We start from the raw sequence: 11121 nt of genomic DNA on the forward strand, positions 1-11121 counted from the left end.
CTTAATTATTTTGAAATGTGTGCACGTTGTTTAAGGCATTAATTTTTCCGACCTCTGTATCTTTGCAAGAATATGTGCATTTAACCAAAAATTATGTTTGCAACAAGTTCTTGGTTGTATATTTGTTTCCACATAACAACATACACAACAAACAACAAGTAACAAGATAACTAAGTATGCATTGCTTCTACTACCTCCATTCCTTTGACCTTAGTTGTTGCCACTAATACTGCCCTTCCTATTTTCATTGATGCCCCATTAATCACCACCCGTTCCACAAATAGGGTGTTGCAAAGCAAGCATTTTGTAGCTTTTATGGGCAGTCTCAAAATTGAAATCAAAATCAATGAAATACAAATCAATAAAATCGAAATCGAAACTCAAAGCAATAAAATAAAAATTGAAATTCTGATATCGATCACAGATGTCGTACCGGATGTCACGACATCACGCTTCAGAACATGCAGATTATATTTGACAGTATGAACAGATTAAACAAGTAAATAACACAAGAGAATTGTTAACCCAGTTCGGTGCAACGTCACCTACATCTGGGGGCTACCAAGCCAGGGAGGAAATCCACTAAAATAGTGTTAGTTCGAAGATCTAACAGCCACTGTTTACAACCTTCTCACCTAACCACTACCCGTGCAACCTCTACCTAAGAGCCACTCTTAGATATGAGAACCCCTCTCACTCCCTCTCAATCACTCTCCCGTGTTTACAAATAAATCAAAGACACACCAGAGATTGCTCTCTGAACAATAGAGATCAACTCTACACACTCAGGTCCAACACTTGATGTTAGGGTAACATCAAGGTGGCTCACAAAACACTCAAGTCCCAAAACTCACAAAATAACTCTTCAATCCCGGACTTGGTGATAAAACCCGTGCAGCCTTCATGTTTATATAGCAGTGTGCGTATCTGGGCTGCAACAACTTGCGCTGGATGAGATCTATCATTCTCCTGAAAAATCTGCACTTAAAGATCTAAAAGATAAAGTTTGATCTTTTAGTTTTTATCTTTAATCTTTAATCCCTGAACGAACTATTCAAGTTTGTAATTCGAACTTTAATTATCTTTTAATTCGTTCCTAAAGATAGATCATCTAATCTGTTGCTAACTGCACAATAATCTGTTAAAGATATAACAGATTTATGTGTCCAGTATTTTCGGGCAGGATGTCCTGGACATTGTATCCGACATCGTGGATCCTGCACAATCTGTTAAAGATATAACAGATTTATGTGTCCAGTATTTTCGGGCAGGATGTCCTGGACATTGTATCCGACATCGTGGATCCTGCAGCTTCAATTCTTCATTTGACATTTTATCTTGCCTTGTGCATTGTGCAGCCCAATCTGATTCCTTGACATAACGTTGGACATCATGTGCAGCAACTCCAGCTTTCCTTCATTGTCTAAGTGCTTATGTTTTAACAAAATTTTAGCCAATCTTTTAAAACTCAGTAGAGCTAAGCACTAACAAAAATCGAAATGCAAATCAATGAAAGACAACTTAATAAATAATTGTGGCTAATAATTACCACCATTCTTAAAAGAAAACAATCAGAATTGGATGGAAATGGCCAAAAACTTGAGGACCAAACTAAATCTTACAGAATCAAGGGAATCAAATTGGTAATTAGATTGAGGGTTAGAGATCATTGAATTAAGTTTTGCTTCTCCCAACAAAGTTATTTCTGTTACCTAATCTTTTCTACATTTCTATTGAGAAAGATCATAGGAGTGAGCTTTATCTCTTCTAATAAAATTTTCTTTGCACACTTGTTTTGTTAGAAATAGAACAACATGCTTAAAAAACTTAGTTATCCAACGATTTTGTTGTTACAATGCTCCCAACTTCTTCCATTGTCATTTGTTGTCACGATTTTGTGTATGCTTTAATTTTGTGTGTGTGTGTGGTGGGGGGAGGGGTTGTGGTTAGTTGTAGCATGTGAGTGTGTATGTGTTGGAGATCTCACATTGACTGTTGATATGGTCAAATTAGTGTATATAAGTGAGGAAAAATCTCACCTTACAAAGTTAGTTTTGTAGGATTAAGTTAGGCTCATAACTTACTTTCTAAAATGGTGTCAAAGTCTATCCTAACAATTTGTTATGGGACCTATTGTGCTACCTGTTGTGGGACCGCTATCAAACCACCCGCAGATGTCCATTCTTGTAAACTAGATGCTCGAGATGTCCAATCCTCACGTGATGGGTGTGTTGGAGATCCCACATAATAATATGATCAAGTTAGTATATATAAGTGAGGTGCAAACCTCACCTTACAAGCCAGTTTTGTAGAGTTGAGTTAGGTCCATAACTCACTTTCTAAATATATGTATTTATGTTGCGTTGTGTGACACCCTCTACCCCGATATACATATTTATATAATAAAATACATGAAAATACGTAATTACATAAAATGAGATTTTATTCAATGAACATAAAAGAGTTCACGTAGGTAAAAGGTTCACATTCACTTCATTATTACCAAATAAAACGTGTTATAAACATTTTTGGCTCAAAGCATCATGTAATTAAACAAAAACTCATGCCTCAATGTCATATCCTATTAGAGCATTGTGTCCAACGTCCTTCACCACAAGGTTCCTTAAAGCAATCCACCTAGTCATCTGCTCCCACGAACACAAAGTTCGAGATCATCACAGGATCCAAACACAAACAACACACTGGGAGTGAGTTATCACATTCCTAACTAATAGGGAGAAACAAGACAACATGCAGATATACAAATCATATAAATTTAATACAACTTACTTAAACATCGCTCACATCATTCCACCACTTGTCGTGTAACATCACATCTCAACACAACACATCTCATTCATTTTCACATCATTCATGTACTCAAAGATCAAAACACAATATCACTAAATCAATCAATATCGATCAATACACAAGCATTATGCAATAGATACACTAAAACTCAATTCTATACGCAATGTGGTACCATGTCAGTGAAAAACCTTGTCAAGAGCCTAGGAGTACATAGCAAGACAGACCATACACTGGTAAGTCAGGTCACTCTCACTAGGTAAAATCATAGGAAGACTAGTCAAGGTCACGCTGTTTTACGAGAATCCTGCAACCATGTGGGATCAACACAGACTCAAAGGAGCACTCAAACTAGGTGTATTTACCCCCAAGGCCTAGACTCCGAATAGTTCGTCAGGGCCTCTTCCTCCTGATTTAGGTCCAACCCAGAAAATATTTTAGCACATAGACTCTATCTATGAACTATAGAAAACATATAACTCCTTAATTGTTCTCAAAATAATTTTATCTTGTTGTGCTTGTGATTAAACTCGTCGGGTCCCCACAGTTGTTCCCATCACAATACTCGTTGCACATTAACTTGTCACCCTTAAAGGGTCTTATAGTCGCGTGATTGTATGATTCATAGCTCACAACTCAATGCACACAACATCCCAATGCACATATATATTACAAGTCAATACATACTCAATTTATCCCATACACTCGGTCTCAATCACAATGGTATAATCCCAAGGTAACATATTATCGCACCTCATGAATCATATACACTTTACCTATGAACTATACAATACACATAATTTCTTAATCATTTTCAAAATAATTTTAACTCGTTGTGTCTCAAAGTGATTCAATTCGTCGGGTTCCCACAGTGGATCCCATCACAATACTTGTCGCGCAAAAACTCGTCATTCTTAAAGGGTCTTATAATTGTGTGATTGCATAGTTCATAACTCACAACTCAATACATACAACATCTCAATACACATGTATCTCACCATTCATCACAGGTTCAATTTGTCACTTACTCACAATTTGAATCACAATTTCATATTCTCAATATAACAATTTATTATGCCAATCTAGCAAATCTTGTCCAAAGTATAAATAATTTAAACAAAAATGTTTCTCACGACATGGGGAGTAAAACCCCTCAAACAATTTCACACAATCATATAGGAAGAATTTTAATACAATAAACATACCAAAATAAACCCCAATTTGATCTTTTAAGGATCCCTACACATGTTTATTCTAACCTTAATTGCGACAAACTCATCCCTTACCTCTAAGCCGACTCACGAGTGTAGTCCAATAGTGATAACGGCATCTCTAGCGGTTCCATGAGACTCCTCAAGTTTTTCCTTTGATTGTTCTGCTAGGATTTCCATGCGTTACAGAGAAGGAGAATAGATTGCAGCCTCCATTTCACTATCAAGGTGCAAGACTAGTTTCTCTCTTCAAGAATATTATTTTGTAAATCCCAATGGTGAGACTGTGCAAAAATGAGTTCCAAAGGTGGTGTCCAAATTTCACAAGGATCCAATTATTAACCAGTCTGAGATTCTAGTTTTACTGGGACATGTTTGAGTATATGCGATAAAAGAAAAAGCGCAGTGCGAGGGATATTTCTTCCATCATAGATATTATCTTAAAAACCCCAATGGTGGATCTGTGTTAAAATAAATTTTGAACCTCATGTTCAAATTTCATGACAATCCAACGGTTAACGATTCCGGGATCGTTGTTTTACTGAGATAGGTTTGAGTATATGCAAGAAAAGAGAGGGTTTTGAAAAGAAGAGAAGAGAGAACGGATTTGAGAGGAAGAGAGTGTAGAAACGTGTCATAAATGTAAAAAGTGACTCATTATGTCTCTATTTATACCTAGGGTATGTTGAGCCTATTACTTATTCTATTTTTCTTTATTTTATCATTTTATATAAAGAAAATCTATTTTACTTCCGGTCATATGAATAAATAAAATATTTTTTTCTAATTTATTTTATTTACCTTAAAATAATTATTTTAATTAATAAAATACAAAAAACTCATTATTTTTCTAAAAATATATTTATTTTAAATAAAATCATTTTTAATTTATTGTATTAAAAAAATGGGATGTTATATGTTGCACAGTAATTCATTCTTTTTCTCTTCGTTATTCTCTATTTTGGTTCAACAGAAGAAAAAATTGAAAGAGGAAAATTTTGAAATTTGAACGGAAGAGAGAAAATGGAAAGAAAGATTTATTTGAATTTTGTTAGTGAAAGTCAAATTTTCCTTATTTTTCTTTTTAACTAAAAATAGGAAAATAAACCATTATTCGTGTTTTCTTTGCAATCTATTTTTTTCTACAGTTCCAAAGATACTATAAGGTTTCCAAGTTTGTGTTGGACATTTTAGTGTAATTGATCTCTTTATTATGTTAAAATAAGAGTGCACGCTTGTTTTAATGTAACAACGAGATGTTCGGTTTAGGCAAAGGTTGGAAGTTACATGGAAGTTACTAAAACTTCCATCAACGGTTGGAAGTTACATGGAAGTTACTAAAACTTCCATTAACGGCAATTTTTAAAAATAAATAACTTCCATCAACCGCCAAAAACCACCTGTTCTTTGATTATAAATAATCATCCTGGTTCAGAAAGCATAACGTGTGAAAAACTCACAAGACCAAAACAAAACTCTTGAATTATAATCTTCTGATTTTATCCGATTGAACAATTTTGGTTGAACCCCGAAATTTGATTCAATCTGAAAGTGTTTATACACGACTTCAGATTTATCCAGGATTATCTCGATTTTCAAATTAACCAACAAAAGATTGAATCAAATTTTTCGAGATGACGAACGATAGTTCGAAGATGATAAGCAAGTTTGCGAAGTTGGACAAGTTTGAAGGGCAGGATTTCAGAAGATGGCAGAAGAAGATGCACTTTCTCTTGACAACATTGAATGTGGTGTATGTGCTGAGTACACCGATGCCGGTGTATATGGAAGGCGAAACTCTGGATCAAACAAGGAAGCGTTCGAAATGGGAGAACGACGATTACATTTGTCGTGGACACATTCTGAACGGTATGTCTGACTCTCTCTTTGATATTTATCAAAATGTTGAGTCTGCTAAGGAATTATGGGACTCTCTTGAATCCAAGTATATGGCAGAAGATGCCTCAAGTAACAAATTCTTAGTTAGTAATTTCTTTAATTACAAAATGATTGATTCGAGGCCTGTTATGGAGCAATATAATGAACTGCTGCGGATTTTGGGTCAGTTTACTCAACATGATTTGAAAATGGATGAATCCATTGCAGTTTCATCTATAATTGATAAACTGCCTTCTTCTTGGAAAGACTTCAAGCATACCTTGAAACATATGAAGGAAGAGTTGACTCTGGTTCAACTCGGTAGTCATTTCATGATTGAGGAGTCGCTGAGGGCTCAGGAAATTGACAAAGTCAATAATAAAACCGTAGCAGGTTCCTCTTCCGTTAATATGGTAGAGGAAAGTGGAACAGTTAAGCAAAATTACAATGCTAAAGGTAACAAACGAAAATTTCAAGGAAATAAGAACAAAGGTCCAAACAAACAGACAAAATTGTCATGTTGGAAGTGTGGGAAACCTGGTCATTTAAAGAGGGATTGCCGGGTGTTCAAAGGAAAGAACAAGGCTGGTCCAAGTGGGTCTAATGATCCTGAAAAGCAACAAGGTCAGATTGTAGTGAATAATTTTAATTCGAATACGAATTCAAATTATGTATCACTAATATCTGATGCATTCTATGTGCAGGATGATGACGTTGCTTGGTGGTTTGATTCGGGAGCAACAAGCCATGTGTGCAAAGATCGTCGTTGGTTCAAGGAATTTAGACCAATCGATGATGGCTCTATTGTGAAGATGGGCAATGTTGCAACTGAACCAATCCTAGGATTAGGTTGTGTGAATTTAGTTTTTACTTCCGGAAAAAGTTTGTATTTGGATAATGTCTTATTTGTACCTGGTATTCGTAAGAACTTATTGTCTGGTATGGTTTTAAATAATTGTGGTTTCAAGCAAGTACTTGAAAGTGACAAGTACATCTTGTCAAGACATGGTTCGTTTGTTGGATTTGGTTATCGTTGTAATGGAATGTTTAAATTAAACATTGATGTTCCTTTTGTTCATGAATCTGTTTGTATGGCCTCATGTAGTTCTATAACTAATATGACAAAATCAGAAATTTGGCATGCTAGATTAGGACATGTTCATTACAAAAGATTAAAAGATATGTCAAAAACAAGTATGATTCCTCCTTTTGATATGAACATTGAAAAATGCAAAACTTGCATGTTGACCAAGATCACTAGGAAACCTTTTAAGGATGTTAAAAGTGAGACTAAAGTCTTAGACCTTATTCATAGTGATTTGTGTGATTTGCATGCTACTCCATCATTAGGTCATAAAAAATATCTTGTTACTTTTATTGATGATGCATCAAGGTATTGTTATGTATATTTATTAAATACAAAAGATGAAGCTCTTGATAAATTTAAAATTTATAAGAAAGAGGTAGAACTTCATCAAAATGGGCTAATCAAAACTCTTCGTACGGATAGGGGAGGTGAGTATTATGATCCGGTTTATTTTCAATCTACTGGAATAATACATCAAACTACAGCTCCCTATACACCACAACAGAATGGTGTAGCCGAAAGGAAGAATAGAACCTTGAAAGAAATGGTGAATTCCATGTTATCCTATTCGGGTTTAAGTGAAGGATTTTGGGGTGAGGCTATGTTGACAGCCTGTTACTTGTTGAACCGAATTCCTAACAAAAGGAATAAGGTTACCCCATATGAACTTTGGCACAAAAAGACACCAAATTTGAGTTATCTCAAAATTTGGGGATGTAGGGCTGTAGTCAGGCTTACAGAACCTAAAAGGAAAACCATAGGTGAAAGAGGTATAGATTGCATATTTATTGGATATGCTAAACATTCTAAAGCATATAGATTCTATGTGCTAGAATCTAATGATTCTGTTGCTGTGAACTCGGTTATAGAGTCACGGGATGCTATCTTTGATGAACAAAGGTTTACATCTATACCTAGGCCAAAGGACATGAATTCCATGTCGAAAGTCTCAGTTAATATTGAGGATATACCTTCAACTAGTACTGAAACTAGAAAGAGTACGAGAGTAAGAAAGGCTAAGTCATTTGGTGATGACTTTCAACTCTATTTGGTTGAAGGGTCAAGGAATGATATTGAATTTCAATATCAATATTGCCTTAATGTTGAGGAAGACCCAAAGACTTTTAGTGAAGCAATGGCTTCAAGGGATGCTGTATTCTGGAAAGAAGCAATCCAAAGTGAGATGGATTCCATCATGCAAAATAATACATGGAAATTGGTTGACTTACCTCCTGGATGTAAGCCATTAGGATGTAAGATGATCTTTAGGAGAAAGATGAAAGTGGATGGTACTGTTGACAAGTACAAAGCCAGATTGGTTATCCAAGGCTTTAGGCAAAAGGAGGGTATTGATTTTTTCGATACATATGCTCCTGTTGCTAGGATATCCACTATTAGACTGTTGTTAGCACTTGCTGCTATCCACAATCTGATGATTCACCAAATGGATGTGAAAACTGCATTCTTAAATGGTGAATTGGATGAAGAGATATACATGAAACAACCTGAAGGGTTTGTTATGCCAGGAAATGAAAATAAGGTGTGTAAACTGATGAAATCTCTTTATGGCTTGAAACAAGCGCCTAAGCAATGGCATCAAAAATTTGATGAGGTTGTGTTGTCTAGTGGTTTTGTTATAAACCAAGCAGATAAATGTCTATACAGCAAGTTTGATACTCATGGCAAAGGAGTTATCATTTGTCTGTATGTAGACGACATGTTGATCTTTGGTACCGACCAAGATCAAGTTGATGAAACTAAGGCATTTTTATCTTCTAAGTTTGATATGAAAGATATGGGGGAGGCGGATGTGATCTTAGGAATAAAGATCAAACGTGGAAACAATGGTATTTCCATCTCTCAATCACATTATATTGAGAAGATATTGGAGAAATTTAATTTTAAAGATTGTTCTCCGGTAAGTACTCCCATTGATCCTAACCTGAAGCTATTACCTAATAAAGGTGTAGCAGTGTCTCAACTTGAATACTCAAGGGCGATAGGATCACTCATGTATGCAATGATTAGTACTAGGCCTGATATAGCTTATGCTGTTGCTAAACTCAGTAGGTTTACAAGTAATCCTAGTTCTCATCATTGGCAAGCTATGAATAGAGTATTCAAGTACTTAAAGGGAACCATTGACTATGGTTTGACATATACTGGATTTCCTTCGGTTATTGAAGGTTACTCTGATGCAAGTTGGATAACCAATATGGAGGATTATTCATCCACAAGTGGTTGGGTATTCCTCCTTGGAGGAGGTGCTATCTCTTGGGCATCCAAGAAACAGACCTGCATTACAAATTCAACAATGGAATCTGAATTTGTAGCTTTAGCAGCAGCTGGTAAAGAAGCTGAGTGGCTAAGAAATCTAATCTATGAGATTCCATTGTGGCCCAAACCTATACCTCCCATGTCTATCAGGTGTGATAGTCAGGCAACTTTGGCTAAGGCATATAGTCAAGTGTATAATGGGAAGTCTAGACACTTGGGTGTTAGACACAACATGGTTCGGGAGTTAATCATGCATGGTGTGATATCAGTGGAGTTTGTGAGAACTCAGCATAATTTGGCTGATCATTTAACCAAAGGGTTAAGTAGAGATCTCGTAAAAAGGTCGGCTGTGGGATTAGGATTAAAGTCCATCTGAAATCTCTTATGTTAAGATACCCAATTCCCATCTAATATGACATTAGGTGCTGAATTCAATGTGGAAAGCTTAACATGTAGAGATTGGAACACATCATCGAAAGTATCCCAAAAGGAATGTGTTCGGTTCTGTAAGTTAAGGAGGTTGAAGTATAACTTCTCAATGGTTCTTTTGAAAAATTGCATTTGCAGGTGCAAGAAAGAAAAGGACTACCTATATAAGCATGAAGTTTAGCCGCTTCAAGAAGCTGGGACTTGGCTTTGATATGCTTATGAAGGATAGGGACACAGGCTAGTAAAACTAGTGTCGAGCAAGAGTAATGTTATAAACTATTGTGCAGATTATCTTCATGTATTCATTATGAATAGAAAGGGTTCAATCCTTAGTGACACCCTGATATTCGAATATTTGAAACGTGTAATTTGCTAAGATGAAATTCAATCGTCACGATATATCATCTATGCAGTAGTTTGTGGTATGTTATGACTTTGGTGATTTGATCGGTAATTACACTAAAATGGGGGAGGTTTGTTGGACATTTTAGTGTAATTGATCTCTTTATTATGTTAAAATAAGAGTGCACGCTTGTTTTAATGTAACAACGAGATGTTCGGTTTAGGCAAAGGTTGGAAGTTACATGGAAGTTACTAAAACTTCCATCAACGGTTGGAAGTTACATGGAAGTTACTAAAACTTCCATTAACGGCAATTTTTAAAAATAAATAACTTCCATCAACCGCCAAAAACCACCTGTTCTTTGATTATAAATAATCATCCTGGTTCAGAAAGCATAACGTGTGAAAAACTCACAAGACCAAAACAAAACTCTTGAATTATAATCTTCTGATTTTATCCGATTGAACAATTTTGGTTGAACCCCGAAATTTGATTCAATCTGAAAGTGTTTATACACGACTTCAGATTTATCCAGGATTATCTCGATTTTCAAATTAACCAACAGTTTGAGCAGTTGTTCTGATTTTTCTCCTTAATGTATTGATTTTTGAATAGAACCTGCTTGGATGGATTTGGTTTGTTTTGTCACAGGATGGTGAGTTTGTCTGTTACATTTTCTCTTTGGCTGTTACTAGCTACCTTTCCTTTTGTTGGCATTTGTGCTTAATTGATTGGTGAATTCTTCTGTTGGTGGTTAGTTGGAGCCATGTGATCGAATATGTATGGGTTTGTGTTGTGTTGCATTGTTAATGATTCTTCTTCTCTTCTTTATTCTCTGTTTGGTTCAGCCGCATATAAAAAATTAAAGATGAGGGAAAATTTTGAAATTATTGAATGTTTGCTTGGAAATGTTAACTTTTTTTCCTCATTTTCTTTTCAACTAAACAAAAGAAAATGCATCATTACCCTGTGATATCTTTTCTCTCTATATTATTCCCAATGATCCATAGAAACCTTGGGGCTTTCATGTTTGAGTCATTGTTCTGATTCTTTCTCCTAATGAATTGATTATTGAATAGAACCAGCTT

The sequence above is a fragment of the Glycine soja genome, chromosome 15, assembly GCF_004193775.1.
Source record: "Glycine soja cultivar W05 chromosome 15, ASM419377v2, whole genome shotgun sequence".
Lineage (NCBI taxonomy): Eukaryota > Viridiplantae > Streptophyta > Magnoliopsida > Fabales > Fabaceae > Glycine > Glycine soja.